The sequence below is a fragment of the Lynx rufus genome, unplaced genomic scaffold (assembly GCF_022079265.1).
Source record: "Lynx rufus isolate CCGP_SWC_20201006 ecotype Redwood Valley unplaced genomic scaffold, mLynRuf1.p SCAF_7, whole genome shotgun sequence".
Classification (NCBI taxonomy): Eukaryota; Metazoa; Chordata; class Mammalia; order Carnivora; family Felidae; genus Lynx; species Lynx rufus.
This window is the reverse complement of record NW_025814889.1, coordinates 126,280,778-126,294,719: the sequence shown is the minus strand read 5'-3', so window position 1 is coordinate 126,294,719 and position 13,942 is coordinate 126,280,778. Positions and strand designations below refer to the sequence as shown.

The following is a 13,942-nucleotide window of genomic DNA, read 5'->3' as shown; positions in this document are numbered from 1 at the left end:
CCAAAAACCATAAAATACCTAGCAATAAATCTAACCAAAGAGGTGAAAAATCTATACACTGAAAACTATAGAAAGATTATTAAATAAATTGAAGAAGACACAAAATGGAAAAAGATTCCATGCTCCTGGATAGGAAGAACAAATATTGTTAAAATGTCAATACTACCCAAAGCAATCTACATATTCAATGCAATGCCTATCAAAACAACACCAGCGTTCTTCACAGAGCTAGAACAAACAATCCTAAAATTTGTATGGAACCAGAAAAGACCCCAAATAGCTGAGGCAATCTTGAAAAAGAAAACCAAGGCAGGAGGCATCTCCATCCTGGACTTCAAGCTGTATTGCAAAGCTGTAATCATCAAGACAGTATGGTACTGGTACAAAAACAGACACTCAGATCAATGGAACAGAATAGAGAACCCAGAAATGGACCCACAAATGTGTGGCCAACTAATCTTTGACAAAGCAGGAAAGAATATCCAATGGAATAAAGACAATCTCTTCAGCAAGTGGTGCTGGGAAAACTGGACAGCGACATGCAGAAAAATGAACCTGGACCACTTTCTTACACCATTCACAAAAATAAACTCAAAATGGATGAAAGACCTAAATGTAAGACAAGAAGCCATCAAAATCCTTGAGGAGAAAGCAGGCAAAAACCTCTTTGACCTTGGCTGCAGCAAGTTCTTACTCAACACATCTCTGGAGGCAAGGGAAACAAAAGCAAAAATGAACTATTGGGACCTCATCAAAATAAAAAGCTTCTACATAGTGAAGGAAACAATCAGCAAAACTCAAAGGCAACTGACAGAATGGGAGAAGATATTTGCAAATTACATATCAGATAAAGGGTTAGTATCCAAAATCTACAAAGAACTTATCAAACTCAACATCCAAAAAACAAATAATCCAGTGAAGAAATAGGCAAAAGACATGAATAGACACTTCTCCAAAGAAGACATCCAGATGGCCAACCAACACGTGAAACATCAGGGAAATACAAATCAAAACCACACTGAGATACCACCTTACACCTGTCAGAATGGCTAACATTAACAACTCAGGCAACAACAGATGTTGACGAGGATGAGGAGAAAGAGGATCTCTTTTGCATCGTTGGTGGGAATGCAAGCTGGTGCAGCCACTCTGGAAAACAGCATGGAGGTTCCTCAAAAAACTAAAAATAGAACTACCCTATGACCCAGCAATTGCACTACTAGGCATTTATCCAAGGGATACAGGGGTGCTGTTTCAAAGGGACACATGCACCCCCATGTTTATAGCAGCACTATCAAAAATAGCCAAAATATGGAAAGAGCCCAAATGTCCATCAATGGATGAATGGATAAAAAACATGTGGTATATATATACAATGGAGTTACAATGGAGTATTACTCGGCAATCAAAAAGAATGAAATCTTGCCATTTGCAACTATGTGGATGGAACTGGAGGGTATTATGCTAAGTGAAATTAGTCAGTCAGAGAAAGACAAAAATCATATGACTTCACTCATATGAGGACTTTAAGAGACAAAACAGATGAACATAAGGGAAGGGAAACAAAAATAATATAAAAACAGGGAGGGGGACAAAACAAAAAGAGACTCATAAATATGGAGAACAAACTGAGGGTTGCTGGAGGGGTTGTGGGAAGGGGAATGGGCTAAGTGGGTAAGGGGCATTAAGAAATCTACTCCTGAAATCGTTGTTGCACTATATGCTAACTAACTTGGATGTAAATTATAAACAAACAAACCCTCTTATTTCTCTGCACTCTTTCTTCAAGGTACCACCCTCTGTCCTCCACTTCACACACATCCTTCTTCAGGAAGCCCATGGCTTCAGTCACCATCTATACTCACTCTCGCAGTTCCAGAGCAGAGGTCTCCAGAACTCCAGACCAACCACACACAGGTCCCCTCCATTTAGCATCCCAAAGGCACATCGACCTCAACATGTCCAAACTGAACTCCTCACTTCTCTGTCAGACTGGTTTCTTTTCTTACGTTCTCTATTTCATTGGGAACTCCACTTTTCATAAAGTTTTTGTTTGACTTTTTTATTATGAAAACATTTTAAATATACCCCAAGATAGAATAGTATAATAAACCTCCAAGAATCTGTGACCCAGCTTCCATAACTAGCAACGTTTTTCCAGTTCAATTTATCACATGCCATGCTTGCTTGTCTGGAATGCTTTGAGCAAATTCAAGATGTATGATTTCAAAAAGTTCGTGTGTGTTTCTAACATGCCCTTATATATGTATGTATATATGCACTGCCACATTTAAAACCACCATGCCATTAGTGTACCTGACACAATGTACAGCAATTCCTATTAGCTAAAGCCCAGTTGGTACGCAAATTTCTCTATTTCTCTCAGAGATATCTTTTAGTCTCTTTGAATCAGGATCCAAATACGGTCTACACACTGCACAAAAACATTGCCTTGTTCTATTTCCAAAGACTTTTTAAAAATTCTGTTTCATGGCATTGGTTTGTTAGCAACATCATGCTATTTGTTCCCTGTCATGTCCCACACTCTGATTTGGTTCATGTCTTCCTTATAGTGCCATTTAACACGTTCATCTATCCTGCATACTTCTTATAGACTGGCAGTTAGGTCTAAAGAGGTGATCAAATTAAGTTACATTTTTTTTTAAGACACCAAAACTTTGTAGGTGGCCCTGTGCCACCCACTGCATTACACCACGAGACTTTAAAAATGGCTGGTTGTTCCTCTTTTAGTGTATCTAGTTTTGAGACTTAAATAGTCTCTCTTCCTATCACCACATACTACAGGTTTCATCTCCAAGTTGCCTCTCAACCTCATTCAGTTTTCCCCTTTTCTCTCTACTTTCAGCTATCCTCATCTCTCACCTGGGCCACTACAGCAGCTTCTACAAGTAAGTACAAGAGCCTACCCTGCTCTGCTCATCTTCCCACCTCAACCCCACATTGTGAGAGGGATTTCTCTAAAACACTTGCAATTTTGATCTGTTTCACTTCTGGTTAAACACCCCTCCCCTGCCCCCCAATGCTTTCACATTCTTTGTTTGTTTGTTTGTTTGTTTGTTTGTTTTTTTAAGAGTGTGAGCAGGGAAGGGGCACAGAGAGAGGAGGAGAGGAGGAGAGGGGGAGAGAGAGAATCCCAAGCAGGGTCTGCACCAGCAGTGGAGAGTCCAATGTGGGGCTCAAACTCATTACCTGAGCTGAAATCAAGAGTCTGACACTTAACCGATTGAGCCACCCAGGTGCCCCTCACATTATTCTTAGGATAAAAACCAAAATCTTCACCATGATCCCCAAAGACCAGCCTCATCTTAAACTTTCTCTCTTCATCTACATTTCGGCCCCACTTGCCTCCACCCTGTTCTTTCCCATCTCAGAGCCTTTGACCTGGGCATCTTTCCATCCAAGAGTATCCAACCCTTCCTTGCCTACTCAACTCCTCCTCAGGTGTCACATCCACAGGAAAACCTTCTCTGAAGCCCCCTAGACTAGACTGGAATCTCTGGTTTTTCCCCTTGAAGGACCTTGTAGTTGTGACATTTGGTAACTATGCACTAATTTGTGTGATTATCTGGTTAATATCCATCTTTCCCACTAGACTGCATGCTCCAATACAGACGGCAGGGACTGTGCCTATTTTGCTTATCACTGTATGTTCAGCCATTAGCATAGCACCTGACACCAAGTGGGCATATAAGGAATGTTTGTTAAATGAAATGAATGAGTGAATAGCCCCCAATCCCTAGCTGGGCAGACCTTCAACATATTCCCCACAGGACCCTATCCACACTGTCCCCACCTTTATTTCTCTGACTGCAGCTCCTCCCACTCCATCCCACCCCATCTCACCAGCTTACTCAGTTCCTACAGCACCAGTGCCCTTTCTGTTTCTTCAGGTCCTTGACAACCTCACCAGGGCCTTTGCATCTGCTGTTCCCTCAACCTGGAAATCTCCTGCCCCAGATTGCAGCCTGTTCCCTCCCTCCCCTAACAACTTCACAGGTTGGTTCAGTATTGACCACAGGATTTGAAACTGCCAGTCTCCCCACACTCCCAGCTCTACCAACTATTTCAACACTCTTGAGCCTGCCATGTGTTTTGATAAGAGTAGTTGGCTCCTGGGATGAACACTGAGTATAGAAAGGCAAGGACAGAGCAGGGGGAGATCTGCTTGAAGGTTATTGCAACAATCCAGGCAAGAGAGTGGCCTGGATGAGGGGTGGTAACCATGGAAATAATGCAATATAGTCAGATTAAAATATTTTGAAGGCAGAGCCAACCAGGATGCCCTGGTGAGTGGATGCGGGTGTATGAGGGAAGACTGTTGCCAAGGATGTCTTCATGAAAGAAAAATGGTATATGCACCCCCTGTGCCTAGCAGAGTGCCTGATACCCAGGAGGCACTTAATAAATGCTGAATACTGAGTGAACCAAAAGTACTGCACATGTAATAAAGCCAAAGTTCAAAACCACCATCAGTGATGAGCACACTGGATCCAACTTCTACGTGAGAAGACTTCCCAGAACATTTGGCCACTCTTGACAGAGGTCAAACTTTAGCTAAGTGTCTGGAGTGATCATCCTATCGCTGCCGGACCATCAAGGAGGGTGGCTTGCCATTCCCCACCCAGGGCACCTTTCCCAGGAGACATCACCTGCCGCTGGAGAAGAGGAGCCGCCCTTTGTGCGGTGCCGACTTCCCGTGTCCCCTTCTTCCATCTCGCTCCCCAGGCTGGCACTCCCAGGGTCGCCCTGCTCCTCTAGTGTCACACCTTCTCCTCCTCCCTTTTGTGCAGATGGCTCCCACATCTATAACTCCAGCTGCGGCCCTGCTCCTGCATCTTAATTCCACACCTGTAACTCTCTGAATGACCTCCAGCCATGATGCTGGCACAACAGCAACAGTGCTAATGGCGGCCGCCTTGTAATGAGTGCAGCGTGCCAAGTGCTAAACCTTTCGCACATATTTCTTATTTAATCCTCACATCCACCCTACGAAGCAGGTACTATTGTTAGTCCCAGCAGAGAGGTGAGAAATCAAGGCTCAGAGAAGTTATTTTATTTGTCCAAGGAGATGCACCAAGTTATGTGGACAAGCCAAGACTGAAGCCCAGATGTGTCTGGCTCCAAAGCTCTAGTATCTCAGTCTTCTCTCGGCTTCTCTGATATCTCATCTTCCCTGCCCGGTCCACCACCCCTAAACACACACACACACAGACATGCACGCACACACGGACGCACGCACACACACGCGCACGTGCGCTTCCTTACTTCTGCTAAACCAACCATTACCAACAACCACTATGCCAAGGTCACAAGAGGTGAAAAGTCCAAGTTTGAGAATGATCTACATTTCTTATAAATAAAGAACATATCGGGGTGTCTGGGTGGCTCAGCAGGTCAAGCATCCAACTTTCGCTCAGGTCATGACCTCACAGCTCGTGAGTTCAAGGCCCACATCGGGCTCTGTGCCGACAGCTCGGAGCCTGGAGCCTGCTTCTGATTCTGTATCTCCCTCTCTCTGCCCCTTCCCTGCTTGCTTGCACACGCGCTTTCTCTCAAAAATAAATATACATTAAAAAAGCTGTAAAAAAAAAAAAAGAGCATATGGTTCATGGTTATCTCTATATTACCACTTGTCCACCTGAATTTCAATATGCTTTACTGATAGAAGGTAAGAGGTGGGTCTGAGCTCATCAGCTCGTGAGAACCTCTAGAGTCAATTCTCGTTTCTACCCTGGCCAAGCACAGGACTGGGCATACAGAACACACTCAAACAGGTTTCAGGGATGAATGCATTCATAAAATTGTGAAAAATCGGCTGTCTGATGAAGTCTGGTCTTTTGAATAAGTTTTTTCTTCTTGATTTAATGGGAAAGGCACTGGATTTATAAGTCAAAGGTCACTTTGGCAAGTTAACAATGTCCTTTTTTAAAAACTGGTCTCTCATGGGAGACTGGAAGCTCAGTCAGGGCAGGGAGTTTGTTTCTCTCTTTTAATGCAAAGTTCCAGGACTCAGCAGAGTGTCCAGCATGTTGTAGTAATCAACAGACATTGTTTAATGAAGAATGAATAGTTGACTCATGGCTGTTTCATTTGTTTGCAGGTGACTAAAGTCATTTCAGTCACTAAAGTGACTAAAGTGATTTCAACTCTTAAGCTCCAATTTTTACATCTATAAAAACAAGCCAATTACAGGGAAGGAGGCAAGGGTTAGCATTTCATTAGCACACCACAAAATGCTCTATAACAAACTACAGATGCCCTTCATGTATGTAACACCTATTAAACAGTGCCAGAAGTATGTGAAGCTCTCATATAACAATGCATATACTTTTACTGACCACCCCCCCCAGGAGGTACCTTCTCATGATAAAACGAAGGTACACATTTGGTCACTATCTAGTTCACTTGAACAATGCACAAGAAAGAACAACTCAACGCTTATAGGGGTCTCCCTCCCTCCCTCTCTTTCCATATATATATATATATATATATATATATATATATATATATATAATTTTATAATTCTATCCATATTTTAAATTCAGATATATATGTGTATATCTGTGTATACACATTATTATAAAAATAATCCAGTCTTAATTAAAACAGTACAAAAATGCAGAAAAGCACAAGACTAAAATTTGACTATAATCCCATTGGGAGGTAATCTTTGCTCCTATCTAGGTATGTGTCTGTTCCACCTAGAATGTGGAAAATTGGAAAAAGCAACACTCCCACCATAACAAGAGAAAGCCAGATAATCCACAAAATCCTAACTTTTCTTGAACCCACCAGACAACTGAGGTCACAACCACCTAGCCTGGAAGGCACAGAAAGACAGGCACCTCCAAAGAGAGAAGGACTTAGGAACTGGTTCATCTGTTCTGAGGGAGGAAAGCAGGATCTCTAGGTAAAAAGAATTCAATTCAGTTTTTAAGACAAATTGCTAAGGGCCAAGTGTGAACTAGCATGACAGTAAAGAACTCTGGGAGCCACAGATGCAAAGGAAGTTTACACCTATTCACAAGATCTTCCCCACAGGCCTCACCAGGTGCTCGTGAGGAATCCTGGAGAATGAAGGAAGCATATCTCCAAGATGCCTGCTTGGAGGAGGGGAGCAACCATGGCTGCAGGGAGACAGTGAAGTCCTAGCCAGCCAGCAGTCTCTCCCCTATGGAACAAAAGCCTCAAGTGGCCAGCGGGAGGATGGAAACACTGTTGACTGTGGGCGTAGAAAGAGACCCAATGCAGGTGGGGAAAGTAAAAAGAAAAAGCTCTCTAACCTTGGTAGAAACCATCATGGGCTCAGACTATTAGAGATTCATATCTGGGGCAGGATAGGATCACGGAGAATGTCTGACTCAGAGCCAGCAACACAGAGCCTGCTGGGGACTAAACCAGGACAGCAGGGAAACCCCCACACCTCCATACCAGCCCCAAACAGGCCAATAAGTGTAAGAGAGGTACACAGGGAGGGCCTAAAGCTGAGGATGAGAACCCACCCCACCAACAAACTTTCAACCTAAGCACAGGGTACCGCAGAAGAATCTGGTAGTCCACTGAAGGTAACCCATAGCAACAACAAAACCCAAACCCAATCAACGCCTAAATAAGCTGACTCAACTCCCTACATCAAGAGCTAGGAGAGGAAGAGTCATGTCTATTTCCAGACATAAATACTATTTACTTCAGCCTTTACTCTTCTAACTACTGTTTGGAAGTCAATAAAAAATTATAGGACACACAGAAAATTAAGAAAAAGAATCGACTATGACTGAATGGATTTAAAAAAAAAAAAAAAGGCCCATTCATACACTGCCTATAAGAGACTCACTTCAGACCTAAAGATACACACAGACTGAAAGTGAAGGGATACAAAAAGATATTCCATGCAAATGAGAGTGAAAAAAAAGAAAAAATAAAACAAAGTAGCATTACTTAGACAAAGAAAGACTTTAAAATAAAGATTGTAACAGGAGACAAGCGCATTACATAATGATAAAGGTATCAATCCAAAAAGAATGTAAAACAATTGTAAATATCTATGCACTCAACACAGGAGCACCTAAATACATAAAGCAAATATTAACTGACATAAAAGGAGAAATTGACAGTAGTAGGGGACTTCAACATCCCACTTTCATCAATGGGTAGATCATCCAGGCAGAAAATCAACAAGGATACAGTGGCTTTGAACAATACATTAGACAAGATGGACTTAACAGATATATTCAAAACATTTCATCTAAAAACAGCAGAACAAACCAATTTGACAATAAATTTCATATTAAAAAAATGCAAAAAAATAAAAATAAAAACAGCAGAACACACATTCTTTTCGAGTGCACATGGAACATTCTCCAGGACAGATCACATGTTAGGCCACAAAACAAGTCTCAATAAATGTAATATTTAAATCATATTAAGCATATTTTCTGATCATAAAAGTATGAAGCTAGAAATCAATTACAAGGAAAAAAACTGGAAAGAACACAAACACATGGAGGCTAAACAAAATGCTACCAAACAACCAATAGGTCAATGAAGAAATCAAAGAGGGAATTAGAAAAAAAAACATGGAGACAAATGAAACTGAAAATACAATGGTCCAAAATCTGTGGGATGCAGCAAAAGCAGTTCTAAGAGGGAAGTTTATGGTGATATAGGCCTACCTCAAGAAACATCAACAAAAAATCTCAGACAATGTAACTTTATGCCTAAAGGAACTAGAAAAAGAACAGACAAAGCCCAAAGTGAGTAGAAGGAAGGAAGGAATAAAGATCAGAGTTGAAATAAATGAAACAGAAACTTACAACACAATAGATCAATAAAACAAAGAGGTGCTTTTTTAAAAAGATAAACAAAAATGAGACACCTTTAGCCAGAGTCAGCAAGAAAAAAGATAGAGGACTCAAGAAAATCAAAAATGAAAGAAGAAAAATAACAACTGACATCACAGAAAAACAAACGATTATGAGAAACTATTTAAAAAATTATACAACAACGAACTGGACAACCTAGAAGAAATGGATAAATTCCTAGAAACATACGATCGTCCCAAACTGGATCAGGAAGAAACAGAAAATCTGAACAGACTGATTACTAGTAATGAAGTTGATCAGTAATAAAACAGAAGTCCAAAGTCAGACAGCTTCACAGGTGAATTCTACCAGCGATTTAAAGAAAAATTAATACTTATTATTCTCAAACTATTCCAAAACATAGAAAAGAAAGGAGAGCTTCCAAATTTATTCTACAAGGCATTACCCTGATACCAAAACCAGACAGACACTACCAAAAAAGAAAACTACAGGCCAGCATCCCCGATGAATACAGATGCAAAAATCCTTAACAAAATATTAGCAAACTACATTCAACAATACATTAACAATCGTTCACCATGATCAAGTGGGATTTACTGCCAAGATGAAAAGGTGGTTCCGTATACACAAATCAATCAAAGTGACACATCACATTAACAAAAGGAAGGATAAAAGCGATATGAACATCTGAATAGATGCAGAAAAAGCATTTGAAAAATTCAATATCCATTCATGATAAAAAAAAAAACTCTCAACAAAGTGGGGTTTGGAGGAAACATACATCAACATAATAAAGGCCATAAATGACCAATCCACAGCTAACATCATACTCAATAGTGAAAAACTGAAAGCTTTTCCTCTAAGATCAAGAATAAGACAAAGACGTTCACTCTCATTTTTATTCAACAAAGTACAGGAAATCCTAGCCATAGCAATCAGATGAGAGAAAGAAATAAAAAGCATCCAAATTGTGAAGTAGAAGTTAAACTGTCCCTATTTGCATATGACATGATACTATGTATAGAAAACCCTAAAGATTCCACCATAAAACTATTAGAATAAATGAATTCAGTAAGTTATAGGACACAAAATCAATATACAGAAATCTGTTGCATTTCTATACACTAATAATGAAGTAGCAGAAAAACAAACTAAGAAAACAATTCCATTTACAATTGCACAAAACAGAATAAAATACCTAGGAATAAACTTGACCAAGGAAGTGAAAGACCTGTACTTTGAAAACTATAAAACAATAATGGAAGAAGCAGAACACAATATAAACAAATATAAAGAAACACATGCTCATGGGCTGGAAGAATTAATATTGTTAAAATGTCCATACTACCCAAAGCAATCTATAGATTGAATGCAATCTCTATCAAAATGCCAACAGTATTTTTCAGAGAACTTGAACAAATAATCCTAAAATTTGTGTGGAAACACAGAAGATCCCAAACAGCCAAAGCAATCTTGAGAAAGAAGAACAAAGCTGGAGGTACCACAATCCCGGATGTTAAAGTATACTACACAAAGCTAAAGTAATCAAAACAGTAAGGTACCGGCACAAAACAGACATATAGATCAATGGAACAGGAGGGAGAGTCAGAAATAAGCCCACGCTCATATGGTCAATTTATCTATGACAAAGGAGGCAAGAATATACGACGGGCAAAAGACAGTTTTTTCAACAAATGGTGTTGGGAAAACAAGACAGCTACATGCAAAAGAATGAAACTGGACCACTTTCTTCCCACATACACAAAAATAAACTCAAAATGGATTGAAGACCTAAATATGAGACCTGAATTACTACTAAAAGAAAACCTAGGTAGTAAGCTCTTGGACATTCACCTTAGCAATACATTTATGGATATGTCTCCTCAGACAAGGGAAAAAAAAGCAAAAATAAACTTTTGCACAACAAAGGAAACCATCGACAAAACAAAAGGCAACTTACTTAATGGAGGAAGACATTTGCAAATGACATACCCAATAAGGGGTCAATATCCAAAATATATGAAGAACATATACAACTCAACACCAAAAACCAGACAATCCAATTAAAAATAAGCAGACCTGAATAGACATTTTTCAAAGGAAATACATAGGTGGCAACAGATACAGGAAAAGATGTTCAACATCACTAATCATCAAGGAAACGTGACTCAAAACCACAATGAAATATTACCTCATACCAGTCACAATGGCTAGTATCAAAAAAGTAAAAACTAAAAAGTGCTGGTGAAGATATGTAGCAAAGGGAACCCTCTGTACTGTTGGTGGGAGTATAAATTAATGCAACCACTGTGGAAAACAGTATGGAGATTCCACAGAAAATTACAAATAGAAATACCATACAATTCAGTAAAAAATTCCACTGCTGGGTGTTTACCCAAAATGAAAACACTAACTCTGTGTTCACTGCAGCATATTTACAATAGCCAAGGTATGGACGCAACCCAAGTGTCCATCAATAAATAAACAAATAAAGAAGATGTGGCATATATACACAACGGAGTATTACTTAGCCATAAAAAAGAGTGAGATTTTGCCATTTGCAACAAAATGCATGACCCTAGAGAATATTATGTTAAGTGAAATAAGACAGACAGTAAAAGACAAATACCATATGATTTCACTTATACGTGGAATCTGAAAAAGAAAACAGACAAATAAAAAACCAGAAACAGAGTCATAAATACAGAGAACACACTGGTGGTCGCCAGAGGGGAGGGGCATGGGAAGGATAGGCAAAATAGGTGAAGGGCATTAACATGTACAAACTTCCAGTTACAAAGCAAGTAAATCACAGGGGTGAAAAGTACAGCATTGGGAATATAGTCAATAATATCTTAAGAACATTGTATAGTGACAGGTGGTAACTACACTTACTGGGGTGAGTGCTGCATAATGTACAGAACTTCCCAGTCACTATGTCGGATGCCTGAAACTAATATAACATTGTATGTCAACCATAATCCAATAAATTGGAGTAATACATATTTTTAAATAAAATAATACAAATAAATAATAAAAATAATACAAATTTTTTTTGTTTTTTTAATTTTTTTTTCAACGTTTATTTATTTTTGGGACAGAGAGAGACAGAGCATGAACGGGGGAGGGGCAGAGAGAGAGGGAGACACAGAATCGGAAACAGGCTCCAGGCTCTGAGCCATCAGCCCAGAGCCTGACGCGGGGCTCGAACTCACGGACCGCGAGATCGTGACCTGGCTGAAGTCGGACGCTTAACCGACTGCGCCACCCAGGCGCCCCAAATAATACAAATTTTAAAAAGAAAAAGAATCCACTCTCAAGAGATAAAGGCATGAAGAGAACCTATCAAACAGGCAATTTATTTATTTTTTATTTTATTTTTTTAAAATGGAACTGTAGTTGCCTTTTATTAAAACCATATGGTGTGTTGTTTTTAAGAGACTGGTTTTGCAGACCAGTTGGTTGTATACAACTATGCTGTCATTTCTCTTTCTGTACTGTAACTCATGTTTTAAATGAGTTTGATGAATGAAATAATACCATTATTCTTGAAAAATATATTTTTTTATTCTGTGTATAATTTTTCTAATGAAACTTTAAACTTTTGAAATGTGGTAGTATGTTTTCTGTAAGTGGAATTGCCTTTGTTACCAAATGAGTAAGGACTGACCTAAGATCAGACTCTTGTTTTGGTCTGTGATGCATTTTAGTAGCCATTCTGAGCTTTTCATTGGCTCAGATTATATGTAAAATAAGGTTATATTACACACACTAAAGACTCAGTTTGAAGATAAGGACTGAAAATAGATATAGGGTGGAGATCCTAAAAAGCCTGCTGAATTTAACTTGTTCAACCTTCAAACAGGCAATTTAAAATAACTATCATTGGGGCACCTGGGTGTCTCAGACAGCTGAGTGTCTGACTTCAGCTCAGGTCATGATCTCACGGTTCATGAGTTTGAGCCCCACGTCAGGCTCTCTGCTGTCAGCACAGAGCCCAATTCAGATCCGCTGTGCCCCCTCTCTCTGCCCCTCCCCTGCTTTCTCTCTCTCTCCGTCTCTCAAAAATAAACACTAAAAATTTTTTTAAATAAATATGATTAATATGTTAAAGGTTCCCATGGAAAGGATAAACAATAAGTATGAACAGATGAGGAATTTCAGCAGAAACACAGAAATAATAAAAAGCCATCAAATGAAATGTTAGAAAATGAAAACAAAATATGGCAACAGAGGTGAAGAATGCCTTCAGCAATCTCATTAGCAAAGTCGACATATGCTAGAAAAAAATCAGTAAGCCTGAAGATAGGCCAATAAAAATGAATCTAACCAAAACACAAAACGAGTGAAAAAAGTTAAACAGAGCATCCAAGACAGTTGTGGGACAGTGTCAAATGGTCTGACATGCATGTAAGCTTAATCACATAAGGAGAAAAGGGAGAAAACACAGAGCAGAAGATAATGGCAGGGAGTTTTCCAACAATAATGAAACACGTCAAAGAAAACAGATCCAAGAAGTTCAGAAAATCTCAAGCAGGGTTAACTAGACACATCATATTCAAACAGCTAAAACCAAAGGTAGAGAAAATCCCAAAGGCAGCCAGAGGAAAAAAGGCACATTGTATGCAAAGCAGAAAACATGTACAAAGATAAACATGCAAGCCGGAAAATGAACGGTTGAAATCTTTAAAGTGTTGAACATAAAACCAAACAGAAAACTTTGAATCCAGGACACCATACCCACTGAAAGCATCTTTCAAAAATGAAAGAGAAATAATGACTTTTTCAGACCAACAAAAGCTGAGATGATTCATTAGCACCAGACCTGCAATACTAGAAATGTTTTAGACAACTCTTCAGGCAGGGGGATATTATAATCTCATCAAACACAGAAACCAGGATTTTATACAAAGAAATGAGGCTCAGAAATCACTAGGATGACAGTAAATTTAAAAGACTGTCTTCTGAATCTTTAATCACTCCAAAGGTGAGTTATCTAAAGCAAAAACAGTAACACCTGTGAGTGTAGAGCATCTACAAGACCAAAATGTGTGAAAGCAATGGCATAAAAAATGAGAGAATGAGCTGGAGGTAGACTG

The 13,942-nt window shown here is 39.4% G+C and overlaps 1 protein-coding gene across 1 annotated transcript in view; it reads right to left on the bottom strand.

Annotated features, from left to right (window-relative positions):
• The window catches only part of RFX4 (regulatory factor X4), a 109,099-nt gene that overhangs the window by 50,240 nt on the left and 44,917 nt on the right, over window positions 1-13,942 (bottom strand). The window lies entirely within an intron of this gene.